General features: G+C 32.8%; 1 protein-coding gene across 4 annotated transcripts in view; it reads right to left on the reverse strand.

Moving 5' to 3' along the window:
• Window positions 1–12,191, reverse strand: part of Grid2 (glutamate ionotropic receptor delta type subunit 2) — a 1,411,364-nt gene that overhangs the window by 1,309,668 nt on the left and 89,505 nt on the right. The window lies entirely within an intron of this gene.

The following is a 12,191-nucleotide window of genomic DNA, read 5'->3' on the forward strand; positions in this document are numbered from 1 at the left end:
CCTATCTCCCCAACCCCTCTCCTCCCCTCCTATCTGTTCTCTCTACCTAATCTAGAGTAACGCTATTCTTTTTTTTTTTCTCACATCTTCATACATGTATTTTATATAACAATGAGGGTCTCTTTCCATCATCTATGTAATTCCCTTTCTCCCTCCTTTTCCTTCCCACTACATCTCAAAGCCCCAGAAAAAGAAGAATAAATCAACAGCAAATGCAGTAGAAGGCAAGAAATAATTAAAATCAGAGCTGAAATAAATGAAATTGAAACAAAAAAAAACAACTGAAAAAATTGACAAAACTAAAAGTTGGTTCTTTGAAAAAATAAATAAGATTGACAGACCTTTAGCTATGCTAACAAAGAGGAGAGAGAACCCAAATTACTAGCATATGGGATGAAAAAGGCAATATCATAACAGACATTACAGAAATACAGAAGATAATTAGAAATTATTTTGAAACCTTATCCTCCAATAAAATAGAAGATAGTGAAGGCATCGATAAATTCCTTAAGTCATATTATCTGCCCGGATTGAGTTAGGAAGATACTTACAACTTAAACAGACCAATATCAAGTGAGGAAATAGAAGAAGCCATCAAAAGATTACCAACCAAGAAAAGCCCAGGACCAGACAGATATACATCTGAGTTTTATAAGACCTTTAAAAAAGAACTAATACCAATACTCTCTAATCTATTTCAGGAAATAAAAAAAGAGGGAGTACTTCCAAATTCATTCTACAAAGCCAATATCACCCTGATTCGAAAACCAGACAAAGACACTTCAAAGAAAGAAAACTTCAGACCAATATCTCTAATGAATATAGATGCAAAATCCTCAATAAAATTCTGGCAAATTGGATAAAAAAATATATCAAAAAGATTGTGCACCATGATCAAGTGGGATTTATCCACAGGATGCAAGGTTGGTTCAACATACAGAAATCAATAAATGTAATTCATTACATCAATAGACTTAAAGATAGAAACAACATGATTATTTCGATAGACACAGAAAAAGCATTTAACAAAATACAGCACCTCTTTTACTTCTTTAAATTGTTTTTTTGTCAGAGTAAAGAAAATATAACACAAATTCCTATGTTGTTTAAATTATTATAACTTTCCCTGACCTTAATTAAAGAGGATTGAAATTCAGTTGCCATTAGATAATACTCATAGTTATTCACCTATTTCTGTATTCTCTCAGGGCATTCTTCTCTATATCCACAAAGTCGTTTATACCTCAAGGCAGATTATTCATCTTCTGGGTTATGGATAAGAATTTTGTCTGATATAAATCATATTCTGTTCCCCTTATATATTAAAAAGTAATTAAGAATAAAATGGGTCTAAAAGACAGACATCCATGGAATATTTCACCCCAAAATGGCTGAATTTCCCTCTTCTCAGCCGCTCATGGAAGCATTATGGAAAACACCATATTCTAGGTCACAATACAATTCTTAGAAAATATTTTAAAAATCAACATAATCTGTGCATCCTATTACATCATAAATGGAATGAAACCAGAAATCAACAGCCAGAGAAATATTAGAAACCACATGAACACATGGAGATGGAATAATAAAAATAAAATAATATACTTTTAAATTAAAAAAGTATATTAAAGAAGAAATAAGAGTAGAAATTGGGCTGGGGATGTGGCTCAAGTGGTAGTGCACTCGCCTGGCATGCGTGCAGCCCGGGTTCAATCCTCAGCAGCACATACAAACAAAGATGTTGTGTCCGCCAAGAACTAAAAAATAAATATTAAAAAAATTCTCTCTCTCTCTCTCTCTCTCTCTCTCTCTCTCTCTCTCTCTCTTGAAAAAAAATTTAAAAAGAGTAGAAATTAACAGATTTATAGAAATAAATATGAACAGAGATATCACATATAAAAATCTTTGGGACAAGTATAAAATAAGTTTTAAGAGCAAAATTTATAACATTAAGTGCCTATATTAAAAAATAGATATATTCCCAGTAAATAAGTTTATGCTTCACCACTGGGCCTTAGAAAAGGAAGAGCATACTAATTCCCAAATCAGTTAAAGACAGAACCAAAATTAAAAAAAATTAAAAATAAAAAAGCAGGGGCTAGGACTGTATCTCAGTGGTAGAGTGCTTGCCTCACATGGGGAAGGCACTGGGTTTGATTCTCAGCACCTAATTTCAAATAAAATAAAGGTATTGTGTCCATCTACAACTAAAAAAAATTTTAAAAGCAGCAATATACAGCACCAATACAACAAAGGGTTGGTTATTCAAAAAGATAAATAAGATTAATAGACTGTTAACCAAACTAACCAAAAGAAAGAGAAGATCCAAATAAATAAAGTTAGAGAGAAAAAAGAAAATATCACCACAGACACTAATGAAATTCAGAAGAGCATCAGAAACGGTTTTGTAAATTTCAGTAAACTGGAAAATTTAGAAGACTGAGAAATTTCTAGACAACTTATGATCATCCAAGTGGAACCAAGAAGATATAGAAGAATTAAACAGATTAATATCAGGTAACAAAATTGAAACAATTGAAAGCCTTTCAGTAAAGAAAGGCCAGGTCCAGATGAGTTGTCTGCTGCATTCTACTACACATTTAAAGAACAGCTAACACCAGTCTATCTCAAATTATTCCATGAAAATGAAAGGGAAGGAACATTCCCATATACATTTTATAAAGCCTGTATTACCCTGATACCAAAACCAGAGAGACACACCTCAATGAAAGAAAACTACACACCAATATCCCTGATAAATATAAACACAAAATCATTAATAAAATATAAGCAAACCACATTCAAAAACACATTGAGAAGATAATATACCATGATCAAGTGGATTTTATCCCAGGATGCAAGGTTGGTTCAACATATGGAAATCAATAGCGTAATATAACTTAAATAGATTTAATGACAAGAATAACATGATCATCTCAATAATGCAGAAAATGCCTTTGATAAAAACCAGTACCCATCCGTGTGAAAAATGAAGGAGAGCTAAAGATGAAAGGAACTTCCCTCAACATTACAAAAGTTATTTCTCACAAACCTAAAGCAAACATCATATTGAATGGAGAAGAAAATGAAAGCACCCTTTGTAAAATCATGAGCAATACAAAGGATGTGAACTCACACCACTTCTATTAAGTAGTTTTTGAAACACTAGCCAGAGCAATTTGAAAAGAAAAGAAAATTAAAGGGATACAAATGGAAAAAGAACAAGTCAGACTACATCTGTTTGCTGATGATATGATTCTATAATAAACAAACAAACAAAAAAACTCCATCAGAAGACTTCCAGTGCATATCATTTATTGAAACCTGGATCTGTCTGATGACAAAGTTTATAATCCTGTTCATGATATAAAATCAATAAATAAAATACAGCAATAATAATGCAACAAAATAAGTATTATGAGTAATGATGTATACTAGTTCTTGATTATTAATGAAGATACTTATATTTATCCCCTATGAAATTTGTGACTTATAAACAAAACAAAAATAAGTAGCAGGAGAGGGGACAAGATAGCAGAGGAGACAAAGGAAGCACTGCCCAACAGTTCCTCAGTACCAGACTGATAAAACTTGAAGACTGCTCCTCAGCCAGGTGAGTAACAAAGAAACTTCACGGAAACATAACAGTGAACTGTAAAAGACAAATTCATCAAGCTACAGAAAGTTGGTAACTTGAGCATTAGAAATAATACCTTACATACTTTCCAGCTCCAGCTGCCAGCAGAGTGGAGTAGTAAGCGCAGAAAAAAAGGGATGCATGGCTGGCACATAAAGAAATTTAAAAATTTTAAAAGATCAACTTGGTGGAACTTGTGGTTTATAGAGGAAGGCTTACTTTAACTGACATAGAGTTAGTAGGGGAAGCATCTCAGTGAAAACAAATCCCAAGAGGTCCACTGGGGTGAAAGTGTTCCATGGAAGTGATAAGCCCTCCATGAGTCTGGTGCAGAAAACCCTCTCTGAACCCATTGGCTGGTTAGGAATGCTTTCCCAGACACTGAAAACTGTTCCCATGAACTGTTTCTAGACAACTTATGAACATCAAGTGGAACCAAGCTACAGAAAGCTTGAGCATCTGTGAACAGGACCAGGGATTGTAAACTCACAGAGGAACTACCAGTAGCTAATGACAACATTCCCTAAGGGTGTTTGATTAAAAGAGACTGAAAGGAGCACAAAGAACATTTTGCCTGAACCATTCAGCCTCTGGGATCCTAGGGCATAAAACTTCAATGTCAGCTGATACCCCCATAAGCACTGCTGCAAAGAGCTCAATGTGGCCACACAAGCACATCTGTACACTTGAGCAGATAGATACCTGGTATTCACATCTATACGGCAAAGGTGAAATCTGTGGAAGTTTAATCCCTAGAACCTAAAAGTGGAAATTTCTGGAAGCCCTAGAGATCCAAAAGCCCAGGAGAAATAAGAAGCTCCATATCAATAGGGAGAGTGGAACAATCTCAAAAATTCAGCAACAGAGATCTAAAACCCACCAAAGTCCAAACCCAACAACTGGAAACTCCAATCTATAACTCTTGATCACCCTTCTTAAATAATTAAATAATTCATCAGCAATACCAAGTGTATCACATGCAATACTGGGAGTTTGGAATTGAGAAACTACTAAAATTGGCTGGTAACTAAGTGAGGAACACAAGAATAGTGGACATCAATACAGAGCCAGAAATAAATATAAAGACTAAAAATCTACCCAGCCAAAGGATTTGACCACCCCAGGGGAGACAATCCCTGTATGTCTCATTAATGCATATTTTTTCTTGTTTTCTTTTACTTCTTTTTGTTTCCATATTCCCATTCTTATTCTTTTAACTTTTAACTTTTTTTTCAAATTTTTCAAACATCATTGTATGATATTGCATTATTCCTCATTTTATTTTTTTAAAATGCATGATTTTGCTGAATGTGAATGTGTGTGTGTGTGTATGTATGTGGTTGAGTATATTCTCACTGAACAAACATGTATAAGTATATATACATTTATACATGTATAAATATATGTGTATAAATATGTATGTGTATGAATATATATACTTATATGCTTATATATATTACATGTTATATATTTATATGTAAATGTATATGTTTATATACTTATACTTCATATTTATTTCATATAACTTTACTTATACATTAATAGCTCTTACATGCATTTGTTAATTATTTAGCTTAGAAAAAAATTAGGTGAAATACAATTATATGAGGGTTTGAGTTGTTTTGATCTCACATTTTCTTGTTTGTTCATGCCTAGATTCTGGATTCACCTATATCCCCTTCTTCAATTTCCTCTGCCAGTAACAGAAAAAAAAATCTCCTGTTTATCTTCTCTTTTTTAAATTACTTTAAGTTAACATACTATTCTTCCTTAAAGTTGACACTTGCTCCTTTTCTACTGCCTCTTATCTGATCACTTTTTCAAACACTTTAAAATTTCTCTAGCCTTTCTACTCTATTTTCTCTTACATAAGAAACTATAATTCCACTAAATAATAGAAATTATTTAGACTATGAATTCCTACTTCATTCAAGTTATTGTGATTATTGGTACAGTGGACAACATAGTAGACACTTGCTGTCAAATATGTGATAGAGTTCACATTTGTTATTATTAATACTGTTAAATGCTGATGCCACCATTCCTATATAGTTGGCCATTAGCATATAGATGGCAAAGTAGATACTAAACATTTATCTTAAGTCTGTACATGTGTTCCTGACCTTAGTGCCATTTCTGGCTTTCCCATCCCTTGAAGATGGGCTGGAAAGAGATTAAGACACTTCAAGATTAGAGATACCTGGGCTTGGTGGCACACTCCTGTAATCCCATCTACTAGGTAAAATGAGGCATGGCGATTGCAAATTCAAGGCCAACCTCAACAATTTAGCAAGACCCTGACTTAAAATAAAAAATCAAAAAGGACTGGGGACTCAGCTCTGTGGTAAAGCACCTTTGGTTTAAATCCCAAGTACAAGGAAAAAAATAATAGAGACCAGACATCCTGCTGATGAGAAATACTTGCACATCATGCAAACAACAGAGAATTTCAGCCCCCACACCATCCAGTTCCATTTCAGCTTTAACATTAGAATAACTCAAAGAATTAAAGACGAAAACCAAAACCAGCAGGCAGGATCCAAATAGGAACATCAGAGAGGTTCTTCAAATCCCCCCCCCTTGACTATTATTCATGTGTCAAAACCAAAGAGAAGTCATAGGGCAAATAAGTAATTAGACACAAAAGGATATGAATAAGAAAGAGGAAGAGGAAAGCATCTCAACTGATGAACAAATTTAAAACCTCTGAAAACATGAGGAAACAGGAAAACAAATCCTCCCACAAAATTCATAATCCTCCAAAAAAGAATCCCACATGGAGTAAACAGAATCCCAGAGAAAGATTATAAAAAACTGATTAGTGAAATGTTCAATAAACTAAAAGAAAATCTATGAAATGAAGTAAGATAGCAAATATAGGAGATGAAATACCACTTTAATAAAGAAATAGAAATAGTAAAAAATAAAAATATCAGAACTCCCAGAAATAAAAGATAAAATCAATCAAGTTAAAATTTACTTGAAAGTGTTGCTTCAGACTAGATTGCATAGAAATAGAACTTCATCCCAGGAAGACAGAAATCCAGTCCTTGAAACCAAGATATGTAAACTTGTGTACACAGAATGCAATAAAGAGGAAAAATGATAGAATATGATCAGGATATAAAACAACATCAAAAGACCATACCTGAAGAACACTGAGATAGAAGAAAACTTGGAGGTACAAGCTAAAGGAATCAAGAATATTTTCAATAAAGATAGAAAAAAATTTCCTGTATCAGAAACGACAGAGACATCCACATACAGAAAGCAATATAGGACCTCAAATAGACGTAATCAAATGAGAAGCACTCCAGGATACACCATAATCAAAATGCCTCACATGGAAAATTAGGAAAGACTATTAAAATCTGCAGAAGAGAAACATCATTTCACATTTAGAAGCAAACAAATAAGGCTCACATCTGAGGTCTCAATTCAGACCTTAAAATCAAGGAGGGCATGGAATTCGATATTCCAAGTTCTAAAAGAAAACAATTGCCAGGTCAAGTTATTAAACCTAGCAAAGCTAAGTTTCAAATTGAGGAGAAAATAATAACCTCTGTGACAAGAATAAACTTAAAAGAGTTCATGACCACCAAGCCAGCACTATAAAGAGTATTCAAAGATATACACAGGGGAACTCAAAACAAATCCCAAACTCTCAAAAAGAGGAAGATCAATAGAAGAGGAGTCTACTAAACATGAATCAAGACAGTATTAAATTAAATACAGCAACATCAAAGTGCCTTGAAAACACACATATATCCATACCAACACTCAGTGGTTAAACACACCTGGGTTTAATTCTTGGTACCAAAAATAAAACTGAAATAAAAATAAAGGAGGGTAAAATGCATGTTCTGACTATACTAACAAAACCTCTCAGCTAGGATATCCAAATACATAAAGTTAAAAGCTCTATATGAATCTGTAAATACCCAGACACATTTCCATGTCAAAAAATAAACTTTTGAGATTTTAAGTTAACATTTTAATTATCATTGTAAAATATGGCATTTAGTGAGGCTTTCTGTTATACAAATATCAGTCTTGTACATAACCCTATCACCATTTAACAATGAAAATCAAGACTAGAAAAACAAGTTACTAATTGAAAACACATCCAAAACATTATTTCCAAGAAGCTTCTACATATCATACTATAGAGTAATATTCAAGATAAACCCTAGAAACACTGAGGTATTTCCAAAGATAGGCCCCTTGTAGACTAAATGTCTATAACCAATACTCACCTTTGTGCCAGCTTCTAGAATAGCTCGGAACTGCCTTGAGTGCAATCAGTCTTATGTACACTCCTCATTAACCTCCCTTACCTTCTATCTCTCGGAGATTTAACCTACTGTTCCACCCCACAATTACTATCTGAAATAAATTCTCTTTTTTTCTTCATTTGGTTTTATTTATGTAGTAGTTATTCCAGAAAACTTCAAAATTGCATTAATACAGCATATATTTGTCTTGCTTTCATATCCATGTTACTGAGGGCCACTGGAGATTATCACAAAAGCTTTGCAGGTTTGTGCCCCACAGATTCATTCTATGCAGCACAACTGTTGGATCTTCAGGGGTACCTGACAATCCATTTGTGTATCTCTAGTCAGCCTACTCTTCTTACCTGAAGAGCAGTTGCTCTTAACTTTTATCATTCTGATAAAGGTTTACCTTCCCAGGAGCGATTATCTCAGACAGTAAATTACATTATACTTCACTGAGAAAATAGATAGCATGATGCACAGGCATTCTCAAACGAATAATATTCTCCAGTCGGCAAGTTTTCTTATTTATGATGGCAAGGCTGTTATTGCTGGTCTCAGAGCAAAGTTATTTCTTCTACTAAACAAATGATCCATTATTACCATATTGTTATACATTTTCCATCTCTATGGTAGCCTTATTCTCATCCATTTTATATGAATTTAGTATTCTTTAATTTATTCCTATATTTTAAAATATCCTCTGACAATCTGACAACTTTCTCTAGCATGTTCTTCACATTCTGTCGATGCCATCTCTCATTTCTTAAAATGCATTTATCATTAAAAATATTGAAATCTATTTATTCAACATCATTGCAATGAAACAACTATCACTAACATCCTCAGTGCCTCCCAGATATATTTACTTAGCAAAATAAACAATTGCTTTTCAGACTCTTCACCTTTTGGTTTCCAGGATAAGAATCTCTTCCCTTTCCTGCTGCATTTCTCAGTTATTTTCCACATGCAAACTTTTTAAAGGTAGCATTCCCAAGGTACAGTTGTTATTGTTGTAATATGTTGCTATTGTTTTACCCTTTTGGCCAATTTTTCTTACTGACTTGAAGAGTGCATTGACATGAAAAATTCAAGTTCTAAATTTGAATATAGGATTCTTCTTTTACCTCCTTCACCACTCAGAATATGAATATGACTCAGCCTAGCCTTGAAGTACTATGAACTGGATCACTCCTTACCCTAATATACACAATTTAATTTCCATATAGTTTATTTTAAACCCTCTTACAAACAACAAAAATATAAGGGATACTATGTTAAGGGTACAAAAACTACATGCCCCCATCAAGAAACTCACAAACAGCACAATGGAGTGTACTAAATACAACAATATACGTGTTTAATACAAAGAGAAAATACAGAACATCCGAAGCAACACAAAGAAATGGTTTTTTTGGAATGTCAACAGTAAATTTCTGAAAGTAATGACCTCTGATTTTGGGAGTGAAAGTCACATAAGATTTGTTTCACTTAACAAAGGAGAAGAGGACATTTATTACAGTCAAAGGGAATACAAGTGCAAAGAGATAAAAGTCTGAAATGCCAGGGTGTATTTGGTGACCTATAAGCAATTCAGTATTTCTTCCTTATAAAGTGCAACAGGATGTGTGGATGGGCTAATAATGATACTAAATAGGATGGCAGAAATGAAATGTTGTTATTGTTACAAATTCTCAGGAAATAAGCATAAAAAATTAATGTGACAGTAGAGATAATGAAATTTGATTAAATAATAAAATAATTTCTCAATTTTTAATAATTTTACTTATAAATAAAAATATTTAAGGATAAAGAAGTATAAATATAAAAATTTCAAATCAACATTATCAAAAACATAATTACATAGGCAAAAAAAATGAATCTGTCCATTTCTTCTCCTTCTATTTTTTTCAAGATTAGGATATTCAGAAAAGCAATTCTCAGAATTTTTGCAATTTATATTGCAAGGGAACAACTTGTTTTTATGGTGAAACACAAATATTTGCTTTAAATATCCAATGAATCAGCTGGCACATTACTTCTAATTTAGAAATATTTTTATTCCAATATTGAACTATAAGATTTCTAAGTAATTTCCTTATAGAAATCAAGTATAACTATTGATTACTTTTCTAATTATCTGAGGTTATACTCAAATTCAAATACCACCTCAAAAACATTTTAAATATGTGATCTTTGGCCTCTCCTACATAATTGTTAAAACGCATATATCAATACAAATTGAATATCCTTTATCAGAAATTTAGGGGGCAGACAAGTTTCTGAATTCAGAAATACCGGATTTTTAGAAAGGTAATTAGTGGAGATCTGAACAATCTGTAACAACTTCAGCAGGTCACAGAAATTCCCTAGAACTCTTGAAAAGAAACACATTAAGAATCACTCCCAGCGGAATAAGAGAAGTCTATAAATAACCTCAACTTAGTTCATGTCAGTATTTGCCACCAAAAGGGTCTATCTACCAAACTATGAAAAAAGAAACAAGAAGAATTAAAAACAGCTTTTAGTTTTTGCTGTGTGTTTAGATTTTGGAATTATAGCTAAAAATTTATGGATATGTGTATGTCCTTCTCTGGACTATTATATGAGGACTGAGTGAGGCAACTCATGTCTTCTCAGCACAGATTCTGGTATGAGATGAGTGCCTATCTATTATTAATATCAGAATTGTCTGGCTATTGCTTTAAAAAGTAAAATAATTATTATTGACTCAGACATTCCCAGAGAAAATCATGTACTTTAACTCCTTTCATTTGGCATCACACTTCACCTCAAGTTATTCTTACAAAATGGGTCTTAAGGGCTTTTCTGTGCAGATATTATGAAACACAGGCTCATGAAACTTGCTGCATTATTTAGATTTTCATTCATGATAATATTTTGTGGCTCTTTGCATTGACTGATAGAAAGCTTAGAAAATAGAGGACAATTTCCACCAAAGTAAGAATATTTCACCATATATGGATGTCCCTTTATTCTTTCTTAATATTTATTTTTTAGTTGCAGTTGGACACAATACCTTTATTTTATTTATTTATATGTGGTGCTGTGGATCAAACCCAGGGCCTCTAATGTGCTAGGTGAATGCTCTACCACTGAGCCACAATCCCAGACCCCCCTTTCCCCGGCCCCATCGTCCCTTTATCCTTAACATTGTCTTTTATTATTTCCTACTACAATTTTCCTTATTTTCTTTATTTTTATAAATTCTCTTTTTTGAATTTTCATCTGTTCCATCATATTTTCGTTTCACCTGTTCGTTCTCTTTGATTTTTCTGCCACATTTTAAGATCTAAGACTATTCAAATAACTATCATTTATTCACTAAAATAATTCTTTTTATTTTCATTACAAACATATCACATCAAATCTGTATGTGTGTTAAATTGGCTACTGAGAGCTTAGAGAAGTAACATTACTAGAGGTTAGGTTATTAAATATTAGGATATTTAACTTGAATTGTAATGTGCATTTTACAAATGATGTAAGCGGGGCTCAAGATCACACATCTGAAATGTGTTTGAAATAGGATTTGAATTTGAATAATACCTCCCATAGGTGAGCACTCAACCATATCAGAATCTGTGCTGAGAAAATATAACTTAGTTATTGTCTTAAACATTATACATATTGCCTTTATATAATATCAGATATCTGATATAGTAGAATATCAGCTCTGTGAAACCAGACAGAGACCTTATCTCTTGCTCAATTTTGAGTTGCCAATGCCTAGAATGTTTTCTGGGGTATCTGATCCATACAAAATATACATACTTTAAATGTTCATGGATGCATGAACTGTATTTTTCAGCTGAGCTTTTAATAGATATAGGTATACCCTGAGTTCAAAATATAGTCCTTAACATGCATAGCTATCTGCATTAATAGTAAATTGAATTAACAGTATATTGTTTTAACTGTCAACAAAAGATTCCTAACACCAAATAGTTCTTGTGAAGGAAAAATGTCTAATGAAAGAAAGTACAATTCACCCCTTATACAAATAAAGTGAAAAAATGTTCAAGATCAAATAAGAAATGTTTTCCAGAATGTAAGGTTTGATCTCCTTCCAATATAAAATTTAATAGCATTGTGAAGGATGTGGCCACAACTAGTGCCGTTTGACAATAGTATAAAAAGCTATATCAGATTTAGACAAAACACTTAGTTTTTAACAAAATTATTCTGAGGAGTCTTATGAACTACAGATAACACCCAGAACACTTTTGCTATTATTTTTGCTATTTATTGCTAAT

Source organism: Ictidomys tridecemlineatus, chromosome 9 (assembly GCF_052094955.1).
Source record: "Ictidomys tridecemlineatus isolate mIctTri1 chromosome 9, mIctTri1.hap1, whole genome shotgun sequence".
NCBI classification, from domain to species: Eukaryota; Metazoa; Chordata; class Mammalia; order Rodentia; family Sciuridae; genus Ictidomys; species Ictidomys tridecemlineatus.